The sequence below is a fragment of the Indicator indicator genome, chromosome 28, assembly GCF_027791375.1.
Source record: "Indicator indicator isolate 239-I01 chromosome 28, UM_Iind_1.1, whole genome shotgun sequence".
Lineage (NCBI taxonomy): Eukaryota > Metazoa > Chordata > Aves > Piciformes > Indicatoridae > Indicator > Indicator indicator.
In genome coordinates, this window is record NC_072037.1 from 4170081 (window position 1) to 4196226 (window position 26146).

Consider the following 26146-nt stretch of genomic DNA (forward strand, 5'->3'; position numbering starts at 1 on the left):
TTACCTGCCAGACCTCCTCAGTTTAGCTTTAACTCTATGTTGTGTTTGTAGTATTGTGCTGAACTCTAACTCTTGTTTTGCTTCAGCCCTATCTTCTGCTCATTCACAGAAGTCCTGATTGTAGGGCAAGCAGGGCTGCAAGCTGAATCTTTCTGGGCAGGGAGGTGACAAAGTCACCATCCTTGTAGATTTTTTAAAAATGTGTAGACTTGGCACTTTGGGACATGGTTTAGTGGTCATGGTGGTGTTGGGTCAGCAGTTGGACTTGATGATCTTAGAGAACCCAACTGAAATGATTCTGTGATTCTGTGCTGCTGGGTAGAAGGGTTGAATGTGTGCTGCAAATTAGAAGACTCCCAACATCTTTTAGCCCTGTCCCGTTGAGCCAGTGGGATGTTACTGTGCAGTGCCACCATCCTTACTTGAGTAGCTCAGTGTGACTAAGCTGTAGCAGAGACCAATTTGCAAGGAAATGATGCTTCCTCTCTTTTTCAGTCCCCATCTTTTGCTCCAGACCCATGTTTCCTTCAGTGGGGTTAAAAGCCAAGCACATCACTGCTGCCTCGGCTCTCACAGGCTTGCAGTCACAGTGCTCTCTACAACAGTATCTCTGTTTTCTTGGTCAAATATCTGTGTGGGTAACTCCATACTTCCTTGCTAAATTCCTCATGGAGTTCTATTTTAATTTGTGTCTGTTCCTTGTGTGATATAAAGACTTACTTGGCCTTGACTCATACTTGCTGTAGATATATTTTTTTTCCTCAGCAGTGGTAGCCTGAGTCTGGAAAGGTAAAAGGTTTTGGGAAGGGGTTTTACAGAATACTCCCTCTTCCCCACTGCTCTTCACTGTCAGGGAAAGGGATGGTGAGTCGACTAAATAGGCCCAAAGGAGTTTAGAAAATGCAAAAAGGAGTTAAAAAGCCAATGCCATGGCAAATTAAGGGATGAATTTGGGATCCTCTGGGTATCCAGATAGCTGGGTATGCTGGTGAAATCAAAGAACTGTAAGTTCAAGTGAGTGTTTACAGACTCCCAAATTCAGTTAATTTATGACATGTTTAATATGTTTTTACAAATGTTTGCTGTACTCAAGTAGTGACGATGCTTTATTTGGTCAGTAAAATTCCATCCTGCCTGCAGTACGCAAAGACCTGAATGTCACAAGGATGTTCTGTGTCTAAGGGAAAATATTCACTCTCATTTCAAACAGGGATTCCAAATTCTTCTGCCTTTTTTTTTTCTTTTTTAATAGAAACTGAAACCTGTCACTAAAACCACCAACAGGACTTTCTAATTCTCACTAACATTAAGGGATATTTCTGGGTTGTCTGGTTTCCATTCTTCTTCTTTGCATTTTTTTCTTTTTTTCTTTTTTTCTTCTCTCTCCTCTTTTTTCTTCACCCTCTTTCTTCATCATAACAAGATTGGAAATTAGTGCTGGCTTGAAGCCATGGCTGCATCTACGAGGCCATTTAAAGTTATTGCTCTCTACTCCCTCTGGGCCAGTAGAGCGCTCAGCTGTGATCATAGAGAAAAAAGAAAACACCTCAAAATGCTAGAAATAATAATTTTTAAAAAATAAAAATCAGAAGAGTCTGGAGCTGCTTTTCTGCACTCTGAGTTTCAGGTGAAAAAAAAAATTGTGAAACCAGCTAGAAATACTGAAAAGCAGCTTTTTGTGCTGAGGTGCTGGGAGTGCTCTGGTGAGACCTGTGGTCCTGGACAGAACAGCGAGTCTGTTTTACTTTGGAATGAGTTTGGGCTTCTGGCCTCTGACTTTTACATAGGAATTATCAGGAATAATTCTACTGAAGCTGGTGAGGTTTAGCTGCTGTGCAGTTGGAGTGAGAGAAAGCTCTGATCATCCAAGCCAGTGGGAAAGGATTTGCAGCTTCATTCCTATTCTAGTTCTCAATTTTGCAAACTATCTTATGCAGGGGCCTGACCTTGAGCAAACCTTTTATTATAGCAGCATGGCTTGGACTGGGATTTGGGAAGGTGGATGGAAGATTGGTTTGTGTGGGATAGAATTGTAGTGAAAGACCCTGCTGTTCTAGGAAACACTGTCTTGTAAATAGAAGACTCCTTGGCTGCCAGCAGGGAGCTGAAGCTGAACAGACATGTACAGATACGTTCAGACATGTTCACACTGATAACCCTTTACATGTACAAGTTGGTGTCTTTTCAAACAGTTTGTGCACACGTCTGAAGGATTCTGCCTTGGTCTGATAGGTATGAAAAAAGCAGATCCTGGCTTGCATGGGTGCAAGCCCTCACACTTCTTTTGGCTGAAGCTGAATGACCTGGTGCTGTGAAATCTGTCCCCACAAGCTTTTCACTTTCGTACAGCAGTAGCTGTTGAGAAATATTTGGGCTAGTTCCTCATGGGATGTGAGTGGAGTTTTGTTGTTGCAGACAGAAGTTTAGGAGGGAATAGAGGGAAACCTCAAGCATAGTCAATTTCAGTGAAAAGGTGAAGGAGTTTTCAATCTCTGTATGATGAAGGGGGAATGTTTCTTAATGAATTTAGACATTCTTCCAGCACCAAATATATAAACCATGTCTTAGATCCATGAAACAGGTTGTGGGGAAGGGAGATGATGGAACTTTAAAAGGAATGAGTCACCAGAATACTTTGGGTCCTCCTGATGTTTTCTGGCTTGTGGTAGCTCTGGATTTTCATTCTGTCAAAAATATCAACTTTCCAATCAGTTCTAAAATGGTTAAATCCAGTCACTGATGGAGCTACAGCCCTACTTGCTATGGCCTGTCCAAATGGCTCCACAGTTGAAAAGCAGATGTGATGATTTGGTGTTTTGATGTTATTTCATAGAATCATTAAGGTTGGAAAAAACCTCTAAGAACATCAAGTCCAGCTGTCAGTGCAACACCTCTATGGCTGCTAAACCATGTCCCAAAGTGCCATGTCTACATGGTTTTTTAATACCTCCAGGGACAGTGACTCCACCACCTCCCTGGGCAGCCTGTTCCAATGCCTGACCACTCTTGCAGGAAAGAAATATTTTCCTGATACCCAACCTAAAGCTCACCTGAGGCAACTTGAGGCTGTGTTTTCTTGTCCTATTGCTTGTTATTTGGGAGAAAAGATCAACCCCCTCCTCACAACCTTGTTTCAGGTATCTGTAAAGCAAGAAGATCTCTCCTCAGCCTCATTTTCTCAAGCCACATCACAGAACCTGACACAGATTTACATCACAGAACCTCCTTGGATTCTGCCCTTGACAACGATCTCATTCTCTATGCTGTGCACATGAAGTCAATGCTCCTCCTTGCTCCCCAAAATTTACAATCTATAAGTGAGTCAAAGAGAGTCTTAAATCAACATCTTTGTTTAACAGCAAATTCAGACTGTTCTACTTTAAGACCACTTATTCTACAGCTCAGTTCAGTGCCATATCCATTTCTCAGACTGTTTTCAATGGGCTCAGGCCATCTCGCTACTGAACAAAGATTTTTGCCATAAGTGTTAAAGTTTAGGAGACTCCTTTAAATTTCCACCCTTGGGTTTCCCATTACTCTCACGGTCCTTTGTTGGCAGATCCTGGGTAAGAAATTCCTTGTTATGAAGGGTTAAAGAATAAATAGCGGCGTGTGTTCTGGGGTGCCAAACTTTTTCTTCTGCTCCTACTCCTTTTGATTTAAAAGCTTTGTTTATCTCTCTGTAAAGTCACTGGCAGGCCATAAAGAGATATATTGCCTTGGTGCAGACAGCACAGACTCCACTCCTGGGAAAGCAATGGACTGTGAAGTTGAGTGTGTGCGTGTGTGGGCCCGCTCATAATTCAGGAAGGGTTCTCTTTTGGGAAGCTCCCAATGGATGCTGCCTGCAGCCACTTGCGGCTCCTTGTAGAAGTGGTTTGTATCCAGGAGGTTTGGTCAGGCTCACTGCTTTTGATGTTCCCATAAAGCTATCACTCCAAAGCTTGGAATCATAAGGCTATTGAACTCAGTTGTGATGGAGTGGATAAACTACTCCCAATAGTTTTATTTTTTATTTTATTATTGTTTTTAATAGAGCAATAATGTCATGTCAGAGCCCAGCATGCTCGGGCACTCCTTGTTGAGCCAGCATTGCGCAGTCAGACTCTTCAGCAGTATCTCTGCTTTGTTTCCCAGCCATTGCCACCAGTGGAACCAGTGAATGTACCTTCCCTGAGAGGAGCTCCACTGGGTTGTGTGTCTGCAAGCTGTGTGTTCCCTGCACATCCCTGGCTAGTCTCATGGGTGCTCCTGCAAGTGCAGGGAGTGACTCCTTGGCTGGGGTGAAAGACAGCCAAGGGCGTTTTAGTAGGAGAAATGGAGTAGGGGAATTGCTGCTGTCTGCCATTTAGACTGCAGAAACTGCTTATGTAGCTGAGCAGAGGATGCTTGGGTTTAATCTTCAATGGAATTGCCTTGTAATGTCCTTTTTGCTTATCACCAGAGGAGGAATCTACTGAAGAAGAGGGCAAAGCACCAAACACTGCTGAACCACTGCCAGCAGAAGGATTATTGATTCCCTGCAAGAGGAGATGGGTAGCTGCCTCTTCTAACACCAAGTCATGTTTTGTGGGAATCCCCTACCTGCAGTCATGGGCTTCCAAAGATCTGAAGCTGAGTCTTGAGAAGGGGAGATGGGAAGAAGCAGACCCCTCTCTTGGAGGGCTTCCTCTGCACAGAAGGTTAGCATGAGAACAGCTAACAGATCATTGCAATCCCACTGTCTTTCTCAATACATTAAGCGACACATAGCCTAGAGGAGGCCCCTGAAGATTAATGCTTTCACCAGATTCAGTTTATCTTTGGAAACTCTACCAACATACGTAGAACATGGGCCCTCAGCCTGCCCCTTCCTCATTTCCAACAGGCCATACCCACCCTCTTTTCCCTTGTGCCTGACCCAAAAAGTGGTTCCAGACTCGCTGTGTCTTCTGCAGCTCTGGGTTGCTGTACTGTAAAGGCTGTTAATCACAGCCTCTCTGTAAAGCTTGTTTGCCTGGGGAGACATCATTAGTACCTTTTTACAGTCAGGATAAATCTGAGAATTGCCTGAAAATCTGCAGGAAATTACTTTTCAAGTGACCGATGATATGACCTCTAATTTCCTAATGATCTAGGAAGAGTTCAAGCCCAAGTGCTTGTATATACAGAATGCCAAATTTATATATACAAAGCATCATAATTACTGTCATGGAGATTTACAGCGCTTTACAAATCATTAATAATCATAATAATAATATTTACCATAACTCTTTCTGGCAGATTAATTGCAATTCTCTTTGACCATCCTCGAACTACTTTTCTTACAACATCTTTCCCACTGGCATGAAAATGAAGTACACAAGCCATAATTTATTGACATAAAGGGTGGCTTTATTTGCATGTGTTTATTTGAGACCAAAACAGATATTTGCTATTGAAGTGAAAGCATAAGCATCAATGAATCAGCAGATCTTCTAAGGCAGTGCTGCATATTCATCATAGAATCACAGAATGATAGGGGTTGGAAAGGGCCTCTGGAAAACCTCAAATCCAACCCTCCTGCCAAAGCAGGTTCACCTAGGGCAGGTTGCCCAGGAATATGTGCAGGTGGGTTTTGAAAATCTCCAGAGGAGGAGACTCCATGACCTCTCTGGACATCCTGCTCCAGTGTTCCAAATCAAATAATGGTTTGGGTTGGAAAGATCATCTGGTTCTCCACCCTTTGCTGTGAGCAGGGGCACCTCGTACCAGACCATGTTGCTTAGGCCACATCCAAACTGACCTTGAACACTGCAAGGGTTGGAGACTCCACAAATTCTCTGAGGAACTTGTTCCAGTGCCTCACCACCCTCATGGGGAAGATTTTCTTCCTAGCTTCTTCCAGTTTGAAGCCATTGCCCCTCATCCTGCCACTCCATGCTTTTGTCGAAAGTTCCTCTCCAGCTCTCCTGTTGTCTCCTTTAAATACTGGAAGGCTGCTCTAAGGTTTCCCCAGAGCCTTCTCCAGGCTGAACAGCCCCAACTGTCTCAAACATGTTGCTGTGTTTCAGTGTGGCATTGGCAGGTGGTGTGCTCTTGCTAGCAACTCAGCTAAGGTACCATTTGCAGCTTTAAGTCTAGAAAAGCCATACAGAGTAATTTGCATGAGAATCTTGTCGGTCTTTTATGTCTGTTTTGGAGTGGAATATGTCAAATTTGGAAGTCTAATGTTCAGTTTAGGCTACAATGACTGATGTATAATTTATGGATTGAGGTGATAGAAATTTCTCATTCTTCTAAATGCCATCATAATTAGGAAATTTGGAGAAAGGGAAAAACTGTGAAAATGTTTTCCCATTTCCTCTGTTCTCCCTCCTGTCTGTATACAAAGTTAATCAGCAATTTCAGATGGGATAGGAAATAAATGTTGACATGCCATGGCGTTTTTTAGTTAGAAATTTTGTATGTTAGCATATTTCTTTACATTTCCTTATTTTTATAAGATAAAAGTATTTAGAAGCTATTTTCTTGTAGAAGTTTTATGGCTTTTCCTGCCATTCTTTTGACAGCATGCACTCTTCCTGCCTGTGCCATGGGTATTGCTTTTCTTCTATGAATTATTCTGTCTAGGTCTGGTCTTATCCATTACTAGTAATCTGATATTAATAGACCTTTATCTTACAGCAGATTCATTAATTTGAAAGGGCAGTTAAATTATTATTTATGCTATTTGATGTTATCTATTACAGAAAAAAAAAGTCAGGCAATATTAACATTTTGTCTCTTAGTTTTATATGTGTCGAGTTTATTCAGCCAAAGCATATTTTGGGTGTACAATGATCACAGAGTGGCTTAAGTTGGAAGGGACCTCAGAGATCATCCACTCCAACCTCCCCACCATGGGCAGGGATGCCACCACTTGCTGTAGTAACACCCCACTTACCATGGAATCATAGAATTGTTTTGGTTGGAAGAGACCTTTAGGATCACTGAGTCCAGCCTTCAACGTATGACCACCATGGTCGTAAAACCATGTCCCAAAGTGCCATGTCCACACATTTGCTGAACACCTCCAGCAACGGTGACTCCACCACCTCCCTGGGCAGCCTGTTCCAATGCCTGAATACTTCCATTCGCTGTGGGGGAGAAGAAATGATCTGCTTAATTGTGTACAGGAATGCTAACCACTGGTTAAATGGCTGAAAAAGGTCTAGCTTCAAGATGTGCCAACCACTCACATCTCTGAGCTGGCTGGGAGCTGCGAGTAGCATGAATGAGTCGAAGTTGAAAAACAGCTAACCTCATATTAAAAATGGGCTTCAAATATATTATACAACGATTTAATCATTTGTCAGACCAACACAACCCATGACTGTGTTCAGTGTGGCAGCATCAGACTTCCTGCTGAGGTACAACAACCTGAATATTAGGAAAACTTCCACAGGATGACAAACAGAAATCTCAGACACTTCTAGGCTCAGTTCTGTGTCATCAAACTTTCATCTCTGTGAGACAATTACAAAAGCTCATGTGTTATAATGCAAAACATTGAACTATTAGTGCCTGCTGACATGGAAATGAATGGTAATAGTATTTCTCCCACCTGCTTGTCCTTCAGTTTAATTTTATAGTGGGTGTCTCATAATTTATTGGGTTTTTTTAAGTTTCCAAAAAGACTTAAAGAATCTTTTCTAATAGAAAGTGCCAAGCAAGCTAAATGTAGAAGCTACTGCCAAATCTGCCTTTAATGCTTTTAAAACAAATACAGATTTACAGGCACACTCATACCAAAGCTGTGTGCCAAAGGCCATCAGAACTAAAGACATGGTTTAGAATATATATGTGTAAAGTGGGTCTGATGAGTCACATAATTTGATGCCTGGAGACAGAACACATTTACACAATGTTCTTTATTTGTGATTTATATGATGCTCCTTGGTCTAACCCGTTGGTTGCCCATCCTGTGTGTCCAGCAGTAGATGGTATGTGTTTGTGCAAGGCACAAGGACCTTTCTATGTTTATTCATATATTCTTCCTTCAGTGTAATTCCAGAGACATAATTACCCATGCATGTGTTCTCCCTTCTCAAGTAAATTAAAGGGTTTCCCACATGGTACGTCCTCCTGAGACCACAAGGAGCTTTCTGAGGATCTGCAATGGTTCAGGTACATGGAGACTCCCAGCTTAGCTGTAACCTTTGAGGTCCTTCCTATTTTCCTACCAACACCTATGTCATCAATCCCATTACAGAAAAATTCCTCTAATCGGAAAACCCTGCTGGTGGAAAACCTGTCCTCATCCTATGAAAAGTAAGAGGTGCCATGGGGATGTTTTTGTTGTTAGTGAATCATATCTGGTAGGAGTTGTTTCTTTTTCTTGTGCCACACCACCAGCCCCCTCCCAGCCGCCTGGCCAATTGCTTTGGCTGGAGCAGCCCAGCGAAGTCCAGCGGGTGGTAATTGCTTCATTGTGTTGCTTTAAGAGGAAAGGAAAATAGCTATTACTGGGAGCCAGTGCTTCTGGGGTTTTTTTTCCCCTATTGCTGTTGTGTCTTTTAGTTACAAAACATCTCCTAGCCCAAAACTGGTTTGTGAGACTGTTGTTCAGGTGGCAGGTTGAGAATAGGCATCTGTTGGTAAGGCAGCCCCTGGTAAAGAGGGAAAATATTGGTTTAGAGACATACTCTTCATTTATAAAAAGGGAACTGAACTGATTAATTTTCGCCCTGATCTCTCCATGGAGGGACATAAAGCAGCATAGTTTTGTTCCTGGAAAGCATGCCGAGGCTAGGTTTGATGCCTGAGTGCTTCCATCTTGACTACAGTTACATAACAGTTAATGGAGAGTTGACTTTTAGAATTACTGTACTCACTTGTTTATCCATATAGCTGTAAATGTGGAATTTAATGATCAGCCAGTGGCTGAGATAAAGCTCTATAAACTCAGGGTACTGCCTGTAAAGAATCTCTTCTTCCATAAACCTGAGAAAAACAAACCAAAAAAGTCCAGCTCTAGTAAACTGAGATCAGACCTGTTACTGGAGATATCTAGAAAGTTATTGTTGGAAAAGGTATTAGGTTGTGACCTGATAGTCTCCTGCTGCTGAGGCTCCAATAGTGATTAGGAAGAAATTATTTCACTGCTATATGAAGGCTGCTGCCCTCATCCCTGTTTTTTTTTTTTTTTTTTTTTAATTCTCATTGAGAAGCTGAACGTGGTATTCATGGCAAAGAGAAAAAAATGCCTCCCCACACATACACAGCGAGTGTTATCACTGCCAGCTCCTCATCTTCAAAGACCCCTGACTGAAGCTCTCTGTGACTAAGTCCACTTAATTCCCCACCTAAGAGAAAAAAATAGAGTTCAGAAGTTCAAGGAACTCCTTTGCTAACCACATGCTTGTGGTTGTCTGGGCTGCAGGGCAAAGAGGCTGAATTGCTCAGTGTTTCAGACCTGGTCACAGCCATGTAACATCATCTTTCGAGGCAATGAATAGCCAGAAAGGTGGAAGGCTTCACATGCTGCTGGTGGGACCTGAGCCCTCTTGGAAATGTAGTCTTAGATGTCACCTTGGTAGCTGTTCAATATGAAGTATCTGGAAGTCTCATCCCAAGTTCTGGGAATGTTTAGCATAAGATTGTGTATTCATGATCTTGACAGGCTCATATATAACCCTGTCTACCATCCCCCTTTCCTCCCAACTTGTGTAACCATTAATAGCAGTAACCTCCCATAAAGCTTGAACTACATGGAGCATTTAAAGCTTACAACATTTATAGATTGCTACCATAGCAGGAGAATCAGACTAATGAAAGGATTGGGTGGGTGCCCTGAATTAATATGACCGTAATCTAATTCATTTTAATTTCTTTTTTGCTGCATATAAAACCTTCTTCCTTCCTCCAGCAGCACACTTAGAGCCCTATTCGCAGGCACGTGGCAGATAATGGGAAGGTTTCCACATGGGCTGAGAGTCAGGTTCTGAAGAGGAGGCCCTTGGCAAGTACAGAATAGAGACGGCAGAGGGGCAGATGTCTTTGGTAGAGGAGGAGGTCTAGGAAAGGGGAACTCAAAGTTTGAAGAGTGACCAGAAGAATCAGTGCCAGAAGGCATAGATAAAGCAGTGAGCTTTGCAAGAAGTTTTCTCCTGTAATTTGAAATAGAGATAATTGTATTTTTTCCTTAAAAATTTCCATAGTCTGGAGCCTGCTTGCACCCAGAGATTGTTTTGTAAGCTGCTCCTTTCCATTTATGACCATACAACATCTTACTCTCCCTTCTCTGCCCTTGCCATTCCCTGGAGAAATTGTGTTTGGAGAATACTTCTTGTTTTTATAACTCTACATTCAGTGAAATGTATTTGATTGTGCTGTATCCTTTGGTTCTTTGTTTCATCTCCATCTCCCATCTGCTCTGTTTGTTCCAGCCAAAAAAAGAAAGATTATTGAGTGTTCTGTAGATATTCCTTGGAAGCTTGGAAGGTGTGGATGAGAGCTCAGGACCAGCAAGCAATGAGGTTGAGGAGCTGGAGGAGAAAGTGTTGATTTTGGGAGTGAGGAAGGCATGGTGCATTGTTCTGACAGGTTTTGTTGAAGTGTGTTACTGGATCACTGAGTCCAAGAAAATATTACAGCCCATGTCTATGTAACAGCCAGTTCCTACTTCTGACCTTTTCATGTTCTTCTCAGAAGCTATGAGTGACTTTGTTTGCTCTGTAAGTACATTGACAGCCCTCCCTATCTACTAGACAGCTATGGAAAATGATAGAATAATAGTACTATAAGATCATCATAAAGGACTATCAAATTCTTTTTCTTAATTCTGAATGTCTATAGCATGCTAGGGTTTCATGGCTTCTGAGAGCTCATAAGCTAAGGGATGGGCCTCTTCTAGGGTATGGAAAATTCAGTGAAAAACAAGGCATTAAAGAAAGTAATAGCTGGACACGATTGAATGAGGAACACTGTTCTTCATGGACCTGTCCTGAACTCATGCCCCAGCAGTTTGGGGACTGGTGTTGTGTTTGGAGTAAACCTAAAACCAAAGCTGAAGCCACTGACACTCAGGAAAGAATCTGTGGCAGCTTTCTGTGTGCTGGATGAGCAACACCTTGCCCTGGTCAGACGCTTACTCGAGGGAGTCTCTTCTGTGTGTTGATTGCAGCTATTTATAACACCTTGTTTAGGAGGCTATTCCATCACTTTCTTTCTCCATTGAGTCAATGAACGGAGAGTGTGCCTAAATTAAGTTTCTTTTCTCACTTGCCTTTTGGAAGTATGTTTTTTTCCCTTCACTAAGCACTTAAAGGCTAGAGAGATTAGTCTCATAATGTAGGCTAAAATAGGTATCTAAAAGTAAGTGGTGTTTACACCTCCATTCTCTGAATGTGTCCTGCATCCTCATTCAGATAAGATACTCCTTGTCTCTTCCTCCTAAATTGCTGTCATGTTAAAGTGTTTCCAAGGCAGCTGCACATCCATCCTTACCCCACGTGCTTCTGGGAATACCCAGATGTGTATGGGAGTGATACAATCTGCTCTGTCTGAAGGGACTTGCAAGCAGCAAAATGCTGCCTTCAGCAGAGAAATACTTGCAAGGATTTGCATGTACAAAAGGATGAAGAAATTCATGCAGCTGAGGAAAATCATGGTTGCACCTCACGTAATACAATTAACTGTAGACTTAGGTCTGGATTAAAGTTTAGGTGGATGAATGAAGAGTTGTGCCACGCATAGTTCCTGCTCCCAACAAGGTGAGATCTGGATGGTGGATTCTGTGGGGTTGAGAACTCTCTGTGCAAGCGAAGATGCTACAGGCATGCAGTGCTCTGCAGTGTCTCCATTTCTAGGCTCTGTCTACTCTATCCTGGATCCTACTGACACATGTGACACCATGGACATCTCTTGGAGGGCTCTGCATGCTGCCTCAGGTGCTGGTTCTTGTGCTGTCAGCCAGCCTGCAGACTGGGGTTCACACACATCTGCCCACTCTGCCTGGTTAAATACCCACAATTACCATTTGCTTTGTTAATCCCTTGTGTAACGCTACAGAAAATAGAGACCTGACTTGGTTTCTACAAGGGAGAGGAAGCCACAGCTCTCAAGAAAGCAGTGTCAGGATTTGTGGCATAGTCATCTTAAAAACAGAACATGGTATAGTGAAATGTGCCCCCATCCTAGACTGAAACCTGATCACGTTCCTTGTGGAAGAGCCTTGTTAATAGAGAATTCCCTTAAACAAAACACCTGCAGGCAAAGCTGATGAGATTCTACCCCTGAGGAACAACTGCAGGGCCAGGCCTGTACTCACCAGGCCATTTCAGGAGCAGAGCTGGTCAGCCTGCAAATGCAATTGTTTGTTTATTTACAGAGAAACTCCCTTCTGTTCCTTGCTGAGCCCTGGAGCCAGAGCTTCATCAGGGAGTGTACGTGATGGTTTGGGCAGGAAGCATGGCACGGGGGGCACCTCACCTGCTTGAAAGACAGCTCCTCTGACTCATCAGCTGAAAGCCAAATGAGCTATATATATTTAAAGCAAGGCTCTATTTAAAAAATTAATGATCTGCAAGGGAGAGAGAAGAAACTGCATCTCTGTAATGCAGAAAAAGGCCCTGATGACCACAGCCTGGGTCCCTTTCCAGATGATGTCATCATCAGTCGAAATAATAAATTTTTAACGATGTGGAAAAAAAATAAAGGGGAAAAAAAAGAAAAAGATGAGGAAATAAAGAAGAGGGGGACTCTGTTTCAATGAGGAGTAAAAGTAGCTGGTGGCAACAGGGTCTAAGGAAAATGTATGGTTGGGTGAGGTTTCTGCCCTGTGTAATTAGATTATCCCAAGTGTAGGAGTGTGCCGCAAAAGGCACAGTGAAATGCCAGTAATTGACTGCTCTGTGTCTTCCCTTGCCATGGAGCCATGGAGAATGGAAAACTGGGGTGCTTGGGATATAGGAGGCAGAGGGGTGTTCTATAAACAGGGCTACTAATAATAGGCAGTTGAGATTAGCAGGGAAAGTTTGGACTCACATCAGCCCAGAGACTAGGGGATATTTTCCCCTCATAAATAACAGGCCACAAGAAATCTGTTCAAATGGATTTGGTTGGGAAATGCGTGCAGCCTGTTAGCAGTGACGTGCTCACACTGGCTCCTTAAGGCAGCCTAAATGACTCGCAAGACGTTGGGTTTGAAACTCGCTCGGTTTTGTTTCACAGAACCCCCTGGAAATGTGCTGCCTGTTGCTGTGAGTGTGTGGTGTAGGCCAGGAGGGCTCAGGGACAGCCAGCCAGGCACCAGCAGTGTGGTTTTTGGGGGGGAGGGTTATAGCACCAGCATGCTGGGCTGAATGATTTGATTTGATTTTTTTTCATGTGGGGAGCCCTCAGGCATTTTCCATGAGATTCCAACCAGAATTTCCACCCCCCAAAAAGCCCCAAATCAAACCTTAGCTAATACTGGAATTGCACAGGATGTCAAAACATATCTGATGTCATTTTAAGCTGTATTTTAAGTGACCTGACTTCCAGATCTTGTTCAGGGCTTGAGATCCAGTGTGCTGTGTGTTCCTGTGGAGATGACCCTTTCCATGAAGAACTTAGGAACTAAGGAGACAAGGAAGCAGCTATTCCAACCTGGCAGGCAAGGGGGCTTGGTTGGCCAAAAGCAACAAAAAAATTATGTCAAAGCTATGGCCCAAAACTGCATGTCTTGAATCTCAGTCTTGTGTTTTCCTGACTAAACTTATTAACCCAAATCAGAGCTTTCATGAAGCTATCTGAATGTCACGCCCTGCGAGGAACAGATGTGTTTCATGAGGTTTGGGGGTTTGTAATGGGATATTTCAATGGTTTTAATAGCCAAATCTACACCTTCTCCTCCTCAAACTGCAAGGGACAGATTTACATCATGTTTTGTAGTGGGCTGATCCTAATACCCTTGTCGTGAGACAGATTTACTGTAGTTGTCAAGGCTGATTTGCTGTAGAAGCCAATAGCTCGGCCCGCCGGTGCCTGAAGGAAGAAAGGCCTGGGTGTTTAATGCTGTAAATATTTTATTCTTGCTGTGCCATACAAACCTTGCGTGGCCTTTCCAAAACAACTTCTTTTATGCCCCAGTTTCTCATGAGTTAAATGGGGATAACGACACTTCTGAGAGCAGAGTGCAAGAGGCTGATCAAATAAGGAGATTTCTGACCAAGAAGATGGGGAAAAAAAGAGATGTCTTTTCTCTGCTAGGCCCTAGTATGTTGTTCAAATGAATTCTTTCCCTTTTGCTGTTTTCCTTGCTCCTTAAAGAGTCACTTTCATTTCCTTTCAGTTTTGTCTGGCACGCAGAAGCACACCATTTAGACACCCTTGAGCTTTGGGAGCTCTTCGGTGTCTCTCCCTGTTGCTACTACTATTCCCTTAGCAAGGGAAAAAGGCACCTTGGAGCGTAGTTGTTTGTTTTGAGGGTGATGTTCACAGAGATGTCGAAGTTCACTAATTCAGCATGGGTCTTTCTACAGCTGACTGGTTGTAATGCAGGAGATGCTAATATTCAGTCTTTACTGACAAGTACTTTTGTTTGCCCCGGGTCCCCTGTGGGAAAAGCAGCATTTTCTGCTGGCTAGGCAGGAGGAGACCAAGCAGGACTTCAGCTCTGGAGCCCCCAACAGAAGAATGACATGGATCTGTTGGAGATGGTCTAGAGGAGGGCCACAAAGATGAGTGCTGAAGCACCTCTCCTGTGAGGACAGGCTGAGGAAGCTGGGTCTGTTTAGGCTGGAGAAGGCTTCATAATGGCCTCCCAGTACCTGAAGAGGGCCTGAAGGAAGGCCTCAAGGAAAGCCGGTTAGGGATTTTTTATAAAGGCATATGATAACAGGACAAGGGATTGTGGTTGTAAACTAGAGCAGGATAGGTTTGGATTGGACATAAAGAACGAGTTCTTTACTAGGAAGGTGTGAGACACTGGAAGAGAGAAGCTGTGGAGAGAAGTGTTTAAGACCAGGCTGGATAAGGCTTTGAGCAGAAGCTGTTCCTGCTTATGGCAGGGGATTGGAACTAGATGATCTTTAAAGTCCCTTCTGAGTCCAAACTATTCTATGATTCAGTTCTCAAGTCCCAGATGTTTCTTCCACCACTGTGAAGGACACATTGAGCTTTGGGGTTTATGTTGGGCTAAGGCCACTCTCGTCTGAATCTGCTACAATCCAAAACCCAACTCACGTTTCAGTGGGCTAATACAGACACTTATGGGCTCTTTTTTTGGTATTAGCTTGCTCTGAGTTTGCCATGGCTGGCTCAGCTTGTGTGTGCTGCGTCTGTCTTTTCTCTGCTTTGATGGATCTGGGAGCTTTGTCAGTGAGGAGCTTACAGGGTGAACGTTCTTCTTTCTGTGCAGGGTGACAGTCAGTCAATGAAAAAGATGAGCAATTTGGAGAGAAAAAGACACAGAGTTGGCAGTGAAAAGCAACAGTACAAGCTGACCCTGTTTGGTGGAAACAAACAACGCTGGTGGGAGGACTGGAGTCACCTCGCCATTCCTTCTGTGTCCTGCACCAACTGCGCTGGAGTCTCTTTGCCAGCACTGGATGTGGAGCTGGGAGAAATGAAGAATGAATTGCCAGGGGCTGTCTGGATGGGATACATGTACAGAGGAAGCGTGAGCTATCACACCAACTATTTGGCAGTTGAGGAACCTGTCTGCAGAAACTAAGCCTTCTCTGAAATGTGAGTGATACCATTTCTCATAACTCTATGTAGCAAGAAATGACTGGGAGGCCAATGATTCATTGTAGGTTAATGTAAAGGTACCAGAGGGGCTAATACAAGGGAAGAAAACTGACACTGGTTTTGCAGTGTTTGTGGTGCAGAAACATGTACAAATGTTTCCCAGGGAAAGAGAGGAACAATCTGATGCAGTATTAAAAACAAAAAAATACCCACCCAAAATCCAAACGAACAGCCATGCGGATAGAGGGGCTGGTGACAGTGTCTGGAAATCTGTAAATTAGTGCAGACTCCACAGGTATTTGCTTACTGCTACACACTTCATTGCAGCTGAAAGGAAAGGGCCCTTGTGTAGAAACTGTATGGAGAAATTTGAATTGTAGCACTGTGATTATTGTCAAATACACTTTGGTGTGTATCCATGGGAGTTACACGAGGGACAGATTTGACCCTTTGGGAGGAATTCTCTGGGGAAATTAAAACTAGCTATAAAAGCTATATATAGTTGAAAAGCCCATGGTAACATTTTATGTGGTATGAGCCATGTTCTATTCTTTACAGAAACCCATATCTGTAAAAAAGCAATTAGAAGTGCTTCCCTGAAAAAAAAAAAAAAAAAAAAAGGCAATTGAACACAGTGAATGAACTGCAGGAATTGTACAGTTTCCAGAAAATGGTGGTAGTGAAGCATTTGTGGGATCCATAAAGTCACCATAAATTCCTAACTGAATATGGATTCACTCTCCAACTCTAAAACCACAAGATTTATTTCCTGCTGGCAGGGGAGGTGAAGTTCGCAGAGCTAGATCTGTCTGGAGCATGCCAGCAGGTGGTGAAAGCACTGGTGTGCTCCCAAGTGTGTAATGTTCCCAACATCACCTTGAAGGGCTGTGTCCTTTCAAGACAAGAAGAGAAGACAGGCCTGGTTTGGGTTTTATTTGTGGAAGACCTGTCTGCGCTTTCAACACATATAATTGGATGGGGATAGGAAGGTTTACTAGCACGCAACATGTCCTGTTGGAAAAAAAGGATAAGGTAGTGGATACACTACTGGTTTCACTCAGGAAGACCTAATTTTGGCTCAAGTGGTGTCTTTGAAGTCACATGAGCTTTGTGGGGATGCTTACTGGTGATTCGAGTGTTTTGTGGTACCAACCTAAGCAATATGGTAAAGGTTGCTTTGTTTCCTGTCCATTAAATGTCTGTTGTCCCTCAGACTGGGTGTTTTATAGACATGTCCTTCTAGGAGGAGATTTAGCTTTGGATACTGGAAGGTTTGTTGGTTTTTTAACCCCTCTCAGTTTATTTCCATGGACCTGTTCCTCTGGGTCCTGCTTCCAGTGCAGTTTACTTCAGACCCTTATACGTCAACTGTGCTTCTCCTACTGCTGAACATAAGGATGACACCAGCTCCATCAAACAAGACTTTTAGTTATTGACTGCCTGCAACAGTGATGGAAACGTGGGGTGGGAAAACTGGAGGATAAGTCACAGCTTCAGGTGAGATGAAGTCCGACAGGGAGATATGGATTAAAAGTCATGGCACTGAAGTCTGCGGCTGCAGAAATTTGTCATGATTTGTGTTCTGTCAGAGCTGAGTGGTATTGTGTCTTTTTGAAGTCATCTCCATAGCAGGGTGAACGTGATTGCCCTGATTTAGAGCGTCTTCATGAGTCTTTTTACAACCACAGAAGCTAGAAATGCCTTTTGTTGTTGTTTCTGCTTTTTTAATGAAAGCTGACGTTCTGGAGCAAGAGTCAGCAGGAAGTGAGGGTAAGTTTATTGGCTGTTTTGGTGGGGCCTGGAGAATAATTCTGCCTTTCTCCTGCCTTTTGTCTATTCAGACTGTAAATTCATTGGAGCAAGGGCTGCTTTCTACTTTGTGTCTTTATAGCACTGACTGCAATGGATCTGCACTCTTAGCTAAATCCCCAAAGGCTTAACAAAATATAAATTAGGAAAATGGTATAAAAGGTTAAATGTTAAATCTTCATGGGGATTGGTTTATTTACATGAATTATCACCTTTAATAAAAAAACAACCCCAAAACAACAAAAAAAGTCCTTCTGAAATCTTGGTGACAGTTTAGCTTTGTGGCAAACCTCTGTGTTATCCTAGAGTATGGAGGAGATAGGGCAGTCAGAAGGTGGCTGTCCCCTTGTTTTAATGGAGAGGACACAGGCTGGTTTCAGGCTTCCTTTAAAGGCAACAAAGCTAATAAAGGGTCTGAAGAACAAGTCTTATGAGGGGACTGGGGTTGCTTAGTCTGGAAAAGAGGAGGTTGAGGGGAGCTATAAAACTACCACAAAGGAGTCTGGAATGAGGTGGGGGTTGGTTTCCTTTCCCTAGTATCAAGCGACAGGACAAGAGGAAATAGCTTCAGGTTTTGACAGGGAAGATTGAGGTTGGGTATTACAGAATCACAGAATTATTGAGGCTGGAAAAGACCTCTAAGATCAAGTCCAGCCTATGACCTAACACCACGACATGAGCTAAACCGTGCCACTGAGTGCCACATCCAATCTTTTCTTAAAGACCTCTAGTGATGGTGACTCCACCACCTCCCTGGACAGTGCATTGCAGTGCCTAATCACCCTTTCTGTGAGGAACAATGTCTTTACTGACAGAGTGGTCAGGCGTTGGAACAGGCTGCCCAGGGAGGTGGTGGAGTCATTATCCCTGGAGGTATTAAAAAAATGTGTAGACTTGGCACTTTGGGACATGGTTTAGTGGGCTTGGTGGTGTTGGACTGACCATTGGACTCGATCTCAAAGATTGTTTTCAACTGAAACAATTCTGTGATTCCTGTGCCCAAGACTTCTCTCAGCTACGTTTGCTGTTAGCAGTGGGAAATTGCTCCCTGCAGTTTCTTTCTACAGAATTCAATGATTGCTTTGTCTTACACAGTGCCTTGGGCAGAGCTTTGACACCCAGGAAGATATTCGGGAAAGATAAAATAATTTCTCCTTCCTTCAGCACTTGAGCAAAGAGATCTTGCTAAAATGGGCATGTGTTACAGAGTGGAAGAGTGCAGCAGAGCTGAGCAAGCCTGCCATGGTGTCACACTGGTGTAGGATTTTTACCTTTCCTTCGTAACAGTGCAAATAAGGTCACAAATGGTAACGCTTTGGGATCCAGGCTGTTGTGCATGTGTAGGAGCTCAGAAGAAAAGGTGTGGAGTGGTGAAATTCCTCCAAAATCCAGAGCAGATTTGCTAATCTGCAGTGTGAGAAAAATGTTAATCCCAATCCTGCTCAGTAACCAGCCAAACCCAGGCCCTCCCCAGTGGCTTGTTCTGCCTGCAAACCCCACAGCCTGTCCTCTGTGTCCTTATCGATGCTTTGTTTAGAGCATTGCCGAGGCCTGTGGGTCCATCCATAGTTCAAGCTAGTGGAAAGCTGATCTCTGGCTCTTGTTTTTAGCATAATTAAGATCACCAAGCGTAAAACTTTCTGTTGCTCAGATATTGGAAGTTCTCATGAAAGCCGGTGGCCAGTCTGTCTGTCTGCCAGTGCTGCACTGGTTACTTTGAGGTGACCTGCCAGTTGTGTCAGGTCAGTTGGAGATAATCATCTTCAAGGCTTTTCAGGGTGAAGCAACCTTAAAGCTGGCAAATTTTACTCCCACAAAATATCCCTGTTTGCTGGTTACTCAGTGCAGTGATGTGCTGCACATCCCATATTCCTGCCTATTCCTTGAGAGCTCCTGGAGGCCAGAACACCCCAGCTGCATTTAGCTCTGTTTGAGTCAAACATTTGTGTACCTGTCTTTCTGAAGCACCCACTTCAGTGATGGATAACCCTTGTTCTCCCACTTCCAGAGCAGGCAGCCCAGCTCAGACACACCAGAGAGAGCCTCACTCTGAACAGACCAGTGTCAGGGAGCCAAACTGAGGCCAGTGCTCTATCAGCAGATCATCCAGCTTGGGATGAGGCAGGATTTGCTGTCAGCTTCGTGCCAGTGACAGCACCACAACGTTACTTGCCATAGATTAATGTGGGAGAAGGTCTTTGCCGACAACCCCTGCAAAACAGTTCAGTTTCAAGTGGAATTACAGTGGTCCTTTTAGATAAGTATATTTTTGCCAGCTGATCCCAAACAGCACTCCCAGTGGTGGGGAAAGCTGAAACTATTACTGTAAATACAAAAGGGAAGACATACTTGGCATCCCTTTACATTAGAGCTGGCTCAGAAGAGCGTCTGCGTAGCTGTTCCACTGCCAAGATGGATTGTAGTCAGATAGTACACATTGCAAAGGAACCAGAGCACACACTGAGATCTGTTGGGGTTTTTTTAACAATAGTTTATTTGTGTTTCAAAGGGATAGTTACAGGAATCCAGATCAATATGCTTGTCCAGAACTGTGCCTTCCTATTTTAGGGCCTGGATGAATAGGAGGTTACTTGAGTTCACATGCATATTGAGGGATCGGTGCCTCGCTAATGCAGCCTCCCAGGCTTGTTACTTTTCCTTTTTGAAAGTGAACGTGAAAGAGCTGCAAGACTGAAGTTGCCATTGTTCTGCTTCCTGGAGCTTTATTTTTTTTCCCCAGTGAAGTCCGTGTGGTGTTGCATGTTGTGTGAGGCTTTTTATGAACGGTGAGGTCGTGTCCCCACAGGAGACGGTGGGAGCTGAGCACTCCCTATCCAAGGTGTTTAAATAGACTTCACTTGAACCATTTGAATCTCATGTCCTGGAGCATGTTAAGGTTTGGACCAGATCTAACACTTCTGAAAGGGAAGGAAGTTTGTCTGTTTCAGTTCTGATTTTTTTTTTTTAATGCAAAATCATAAAAGTATAAAGTATAACTTTGCTTTGAAAAAAAAATATTTGGTGTGTCTTGGTCCTAGGTTCTGAAACTATCTGTGTATTTGCATGGTTTGTTGGGATAAGAAAAATGGTTGACTAATGGAGTTGGTTGAATGGGACCAAAAAAAAAAAAAAAAAAAAAGGGAAACACACCCCCCCCCCCCCCAAATTATGTCTGATTAGTTCTGTTTCTGAGAAACTTTGAAATGAGTTTTCAGACAATGCATTGGCTTTGAGAATTAGACCCAAAATTGCTTTTGAAAATCTTGGTTTATGACCTGTTTTTTCTCTAGTGATATTGATATTTAAGGGACACAGGCAAATCAGGACTTTGAACAGATGCAGGTACTTTGATGCTCAGGGTAGGAATAAGATACATTCCTGTAGAGAATTTCAAGCCCTGATTTACAGCAGCATTAATAGAGTTGTGACAGTTTTAAGCAAGCATGTGCCACTGCAGCACCTGGGCTTGTGAGGGCAAAACTGCATCCCTTCCTTGAGCATATATGGAATCTAGCTGCTGCTGAATGATGCTGCTCATGCTTTGAATGGTGCCACTGCATTTTTTGTGAAGTGTAGACTCAACAAAGTATATCAGCAGACAGAGCCACTTTCTTCTGAATTTCAACCTAAGACAACTTTCCCAACTCACACTGGACTATGTTGATCCAAGGGGCTATCTTGGCTGGCGCGTTCCAGCGCAGCAGTGCCTCAGAGTTCAAGTTCTGGTGTCATCTGGCACATTTCTGATGTCTCTGGCTTCAGTGATGACATTCTGTTACATGAAGAATTTTGGCTGGTGCATGGTGTTCTCCTTTCAGCTGTTTTGCATAGCTGAGGAAGACACCATCCTGACTAAGTCAGCATGGCCTACAGCAGCCTGTCTGGTTTTTGCTGTGAAAAGGGTTTCTTTTTTAGTCTTGGCTTACTATTTTTTCTCCTTCTCCTGTGTGTTTGTTCATTGCCCATCATGAAAGGTGGGGCAGTCACTGGTGGTGGCGTTGTTGCAGGAGGAATATGCAGTGTGGCAGGCCCAGAGGAGGGCAAGAGAAAGGGGTTGTGGTTCAGCAGGGATTTCACAGCCCTCACTCTTAATTGCACTAGAAGGTGAATGATTGCAAAAATTATGAGAAGGATGTGGGTTATCTCGTGATGTGTGCCACTACTTTTGGTTTGTTTTTACCCAAGCTGATGGGGTGAGGGGAATGAGGAAGACCTAGATACTGCAGTACTATGAGAGGAAGAAATGGTTTTACAGGCTTGAAAGAAGCAAAGCAAGATTTCCAAAAATGCATGAATTAGGAACTAAGCATAACTGGGGGTGTGTATTTTTAGAGAAGACAACTTTCCAGATCCGTGCCACTTCAAAAAGAAAGCTTCAGTGTGTTTCTGACCACTCAGAATTAGCGTCTGGTCCACCAGGATTGTGATGAGAGGGACAGTGAGAGCAGGGTCCAGAAGCTGCTTGCACAATCCTTCCTGGCCCTGGTTAGCCCTTGAAGTCCCTTGTTGTCCTGAGCACAGCAGAAAACTCTGCACACTAACATTGTCTTGCAGATAACTGGCTGGGAAAGGATTTCTTCAGGGCTTGCACTCTACCTCCACCCACACTTGCAGTCCCAGAGTCACTAAAGAAAGTTTTAAAATATTCTGCCAAATGTTTGCTCAGTTAATTTTTTTAGGTCTATTTTAACCCCTGGTTTGATTATTGATAATTTTTTAATATTTTCTATTTTTTTTTCCCTGTCTTTCTTTAACGTTTCCCTTCTGGGGCATGATCCTTAGGAATTGGATGTGGGACTCATACTGAGGCTGCCTTAGATGTAGTCCCTTGCAAGTACTCCCTTGCAAGTACCTTGCAAGTACTCCCATGCAATGCTGTCCTCTGCACCCATTTGTGATCTGGGAGTTTTAGCGAGTTCTTTTTGATGGGAGTCAAATCAGGGTTGGATTACAGCATCTCTTGAAGAAAGCACAGCACAGACTGCATTGCAGGGAAAAAATACCCAACACGTCACTCTTCATTCTTCTCTTTGTTCTTAGCACTGCTTGAGTCAAAGGACCAACTTTGGTTGGTTCAGGTGTGAAGTCATTGACTTGAAAGTCAGAGGAGTTTTTGTTCTGGCCTAATGATATAGCCTTTTGCTACTGCTTTATTGTGCTCTGCACAGTTTTGGGAAGAAACAGTAAGCTTCCACATTTAGCATACCTCCAGCATGATGCCATGGGAGCCATGTGTTGAGTTTACCTGTGGCTCCAGCTGAAGAGCGGAGAAGAGGGCAGAGAGCAGTTTCAGGCTCAGCCCAAGGCATTTACATCTCACCTTCAGGGGATGAGAAATGTGCTTGATATGTGCTTTCAGTCCCTTCTGGCTCTCAAATGTAGAGGTTCCCCTCACCATCAGCGAGCTGGAAGTACAGGAACTTTGATGTCCAGTCAGCAGTTCTTGTATGAATTTTATAGCCTGTTCATTTATCAAGATTTTCAGTGTGTGCATGGCTGGAGAGGGATGAAAGCAACAGATTTATTCCTTCAGGAGGTGGGTTAATCCTGTTTCAGCAGTTCCTGGGCAGGGGTGGGTAGGGAGAGAGGGAGAGCTGTTACTCTAGGTCCAAGGCAGCATGTTGTGAGGTGCATTCAGATGAGTTTCACCTCAGTGCACACACTGTGTCGTCTTGGTTTCCTTAGCAGGTCTGCTCTTCAGCATCCCAAGAGAACCTCCAAACAAATTACCAATTACATTTTGTGCTTTAATTAAACAGAAAGGTGGGCATACACTCCAGCATCACTGTGAGCCAGTGTTGAATAATCTCTTGAATACAGACCTAGCAAATTGAGGCACTGCTCACTGCTTTTCTTCACATATCAGTGGTTTACCTCAAAGATTTCCCTGTGAGTGGTGATTTTGGTGGCCTCCTAACACACCTCACAGAGATTCTCAGACCTGGGAATGGCATGAAGAGCCTTGAGCATCTGTTGAAGTCAGAGGGAGCCCTGTGCTCCAAGAGCTGTCTGGGAGACACTCAGAATCCTACAGCATCTAGGCCCTGTGTGCAAGACCTGATATTAAAACTAGGAGCATATCCAAAATTTGTGCTACAGAGGGGAAGCATTGGCAACATGACAGGAGCCCAAAGGTTGTGCTTCATTTGCATGTGCATTTGCATAATTGCAAATGCATGAGATGCACATTAATAATCACTCTTGCATCTTTATCATTCTCAATAAGTACAGAGAAAATTTCTTGCTCTTGGAGTTCATCAGCAATAAAAACCTGCAGTGTCCTCATTCTGTAATGGCAGGGAATTAGGGACACCTTGGGAGTGATGTGTTTTATCATTCTATTGGATGGGTCTGCCCTTAAATCTATCATTCATAACATTGAACTCTGGACTAGTTCTGGGCAAGAGACATTAACTCTGTGGGGGAAAATACTTTGAAATTTTTATATTAGTGGGGATATTTTGAGGAGCCTGGAAAAGTTGGCACCTTGAAAATTTGGCACTTGGATCCTGTTGAATTTCAATGGAAGTCCCAACACCTCTTGCTCCATTCACAGCCTCAGCAAAACCCTGTGGGGCATGACCAAAGATGAGGGTAATTATTTCTGGGTGTTCTGTAAGGACTTAATGGGACAGACTTAGAGAGGTGTGTTGGATGGAGCTGGTTGTTCTAGATGTATGGTCTGGTACAGTCTCTACCACAAGTAGGCAGAACATAAAAGTAATTGGAGAAGGGAATGCAGAGTCAGAGGGTTTTGCATATCAGCAAAGGCTCCTCTTTGCCAGTTTGTCTGTCTTTAACCTTATCAATTAAATTTATCTCATTCTCAAACTTAAATTTACTTTGCAGAGTTGTTCCCTCTGACACCACTCTTCTGCATCATACTGTCATGGTGGTTTTAGAATGGAGAGTGAGAGATTACTGCAAGTGATTAAATGATGCAGTTGTCTGTTGCAAAGAGGGATCTGGCTGTAACAGTCTAGATTTGATGGACCAGCACTGTGTTCCAGCCTGGAAAGTCTGGGCTTTGCTCCTCATGTACTTCTACAATGTTTTTGTTACAGTTGGACTGAAAGTGAGAACTCAATTCAACAGAAAACATTTTTTGACTTTCTAATGTTTGTTTTCATTTTTTCTCAGATTTAAAACTGTTAACATTGTTCAGGATGGGGGAGATGGAAGGATACGATTACATCCATCTGAAACCATCACTGTCCAGTGGCTTGGATTGGGATGACTCAAATTCAGAGCCCTTCTTTTCTTTATTTGGGGTTTGAGTCAAGTCTAGGTGGTATCTTAATCATGTTAGAGGGCATTTTGGAACAGATTCATGAATCCCATCTTGATCTTCTTTTAAAACAATAGAGTAACTGAATCACTACAGTGTTTGGTTCAACAAATCTTCATTTTCTCTTAAAACGACAAATATCAATGGGATCATTGCTGTTGTTCCTTTCCCTTCTCTACTGTATGGGCTTCAATCATGGAATGTTGCCTTAATTGGTAAAGACAGGACAAGTTGTGTGTTTACTGCTGCAGCATCTTGGTCTAATATCTGTCTTGGGATATTGGCTCCAAAGATTTCTCAGTCAAAAAGAAAAAACTTCATTAATTGTCCAAGGAAGCAACAGTCTGAGGAAAGGGTCAAGCTACCTCCCAGCCTTACTCTGCATGACAGAGTCCCATGATTTTTCAACAAGCAATGCCATGTTTTAGGCACTGGCATTGCCTCAGCAGGATGAATTTATTGCTGGTTCTTGTCTGATCCCCTGGATGGTTCTCAGTGATCTGGGAAACTGCTGAGTTTTTCCATAATTGCCTTTACACTTCCGGTTCAGATGTCTGTTATTTCTGGTTGATGTCTTTCTAAACTTAACTACACGGGAGACTGGGCAGACATTGGCAGGTTTCTCTAGGGCAGATATCTCATGTTTTTCTTCAATGGGACTTCACTTTACCCTTCAAATAGTGTTTGTGCCCTCAGCACCATTGTGGCTTCCGCGCTTCCTTTGAAACTCCATTGATCATGTAATTAAAGTGTCTTCTGACCACTTCAGGAATCTAGCCAGATTGAGATGTAGGCTTTGTCAGCTGGTTTCAGAAACCTCAATCTGTCCTTCATTTTAATCTTAACTCCCAACATGGTTCTTGCAGTGACAGATCTTGCAGACTGTGCTCCTCAGAGTCTTCAAGTGTGCGTAATTCAGTCAACTAGAAGATGTAGATGGATCTGAGTCCTGCACTGTGTTCATTCCAGACTTGCATTGCAGCCATCTCATTTTAGTGGTAGATGTCTGGTTGCAGACCCCAAGGGGGACACAGGGAATCACTGTGCAGACACATGGAGATGTATTCCCTTGGCTTTTTCTGACCTCCAGCAAAGCAACAAATATGATTCTAGTTCTTTTTGTTTAGTATACGTCTGATAGAAAGATGAAAGCAAGAATCATTCACTCTTCCAAACCATCAGTGGTTCACTTTCTTGTGGCTGTGAATAATAAAAGGTGCTTATACACAAAAAAAAAAAAAAAAAAAAAAAAAAAAAAAAAAAAAAAAAAAAAAAAAAAACACCACTTTGGAAAGACATGAGGTCGATTGACTAAACGAAGGAGTCCTCCAAAGCAAGCCAATAAAAGTGACTGTCAGCCGTTCGATCTCTTTT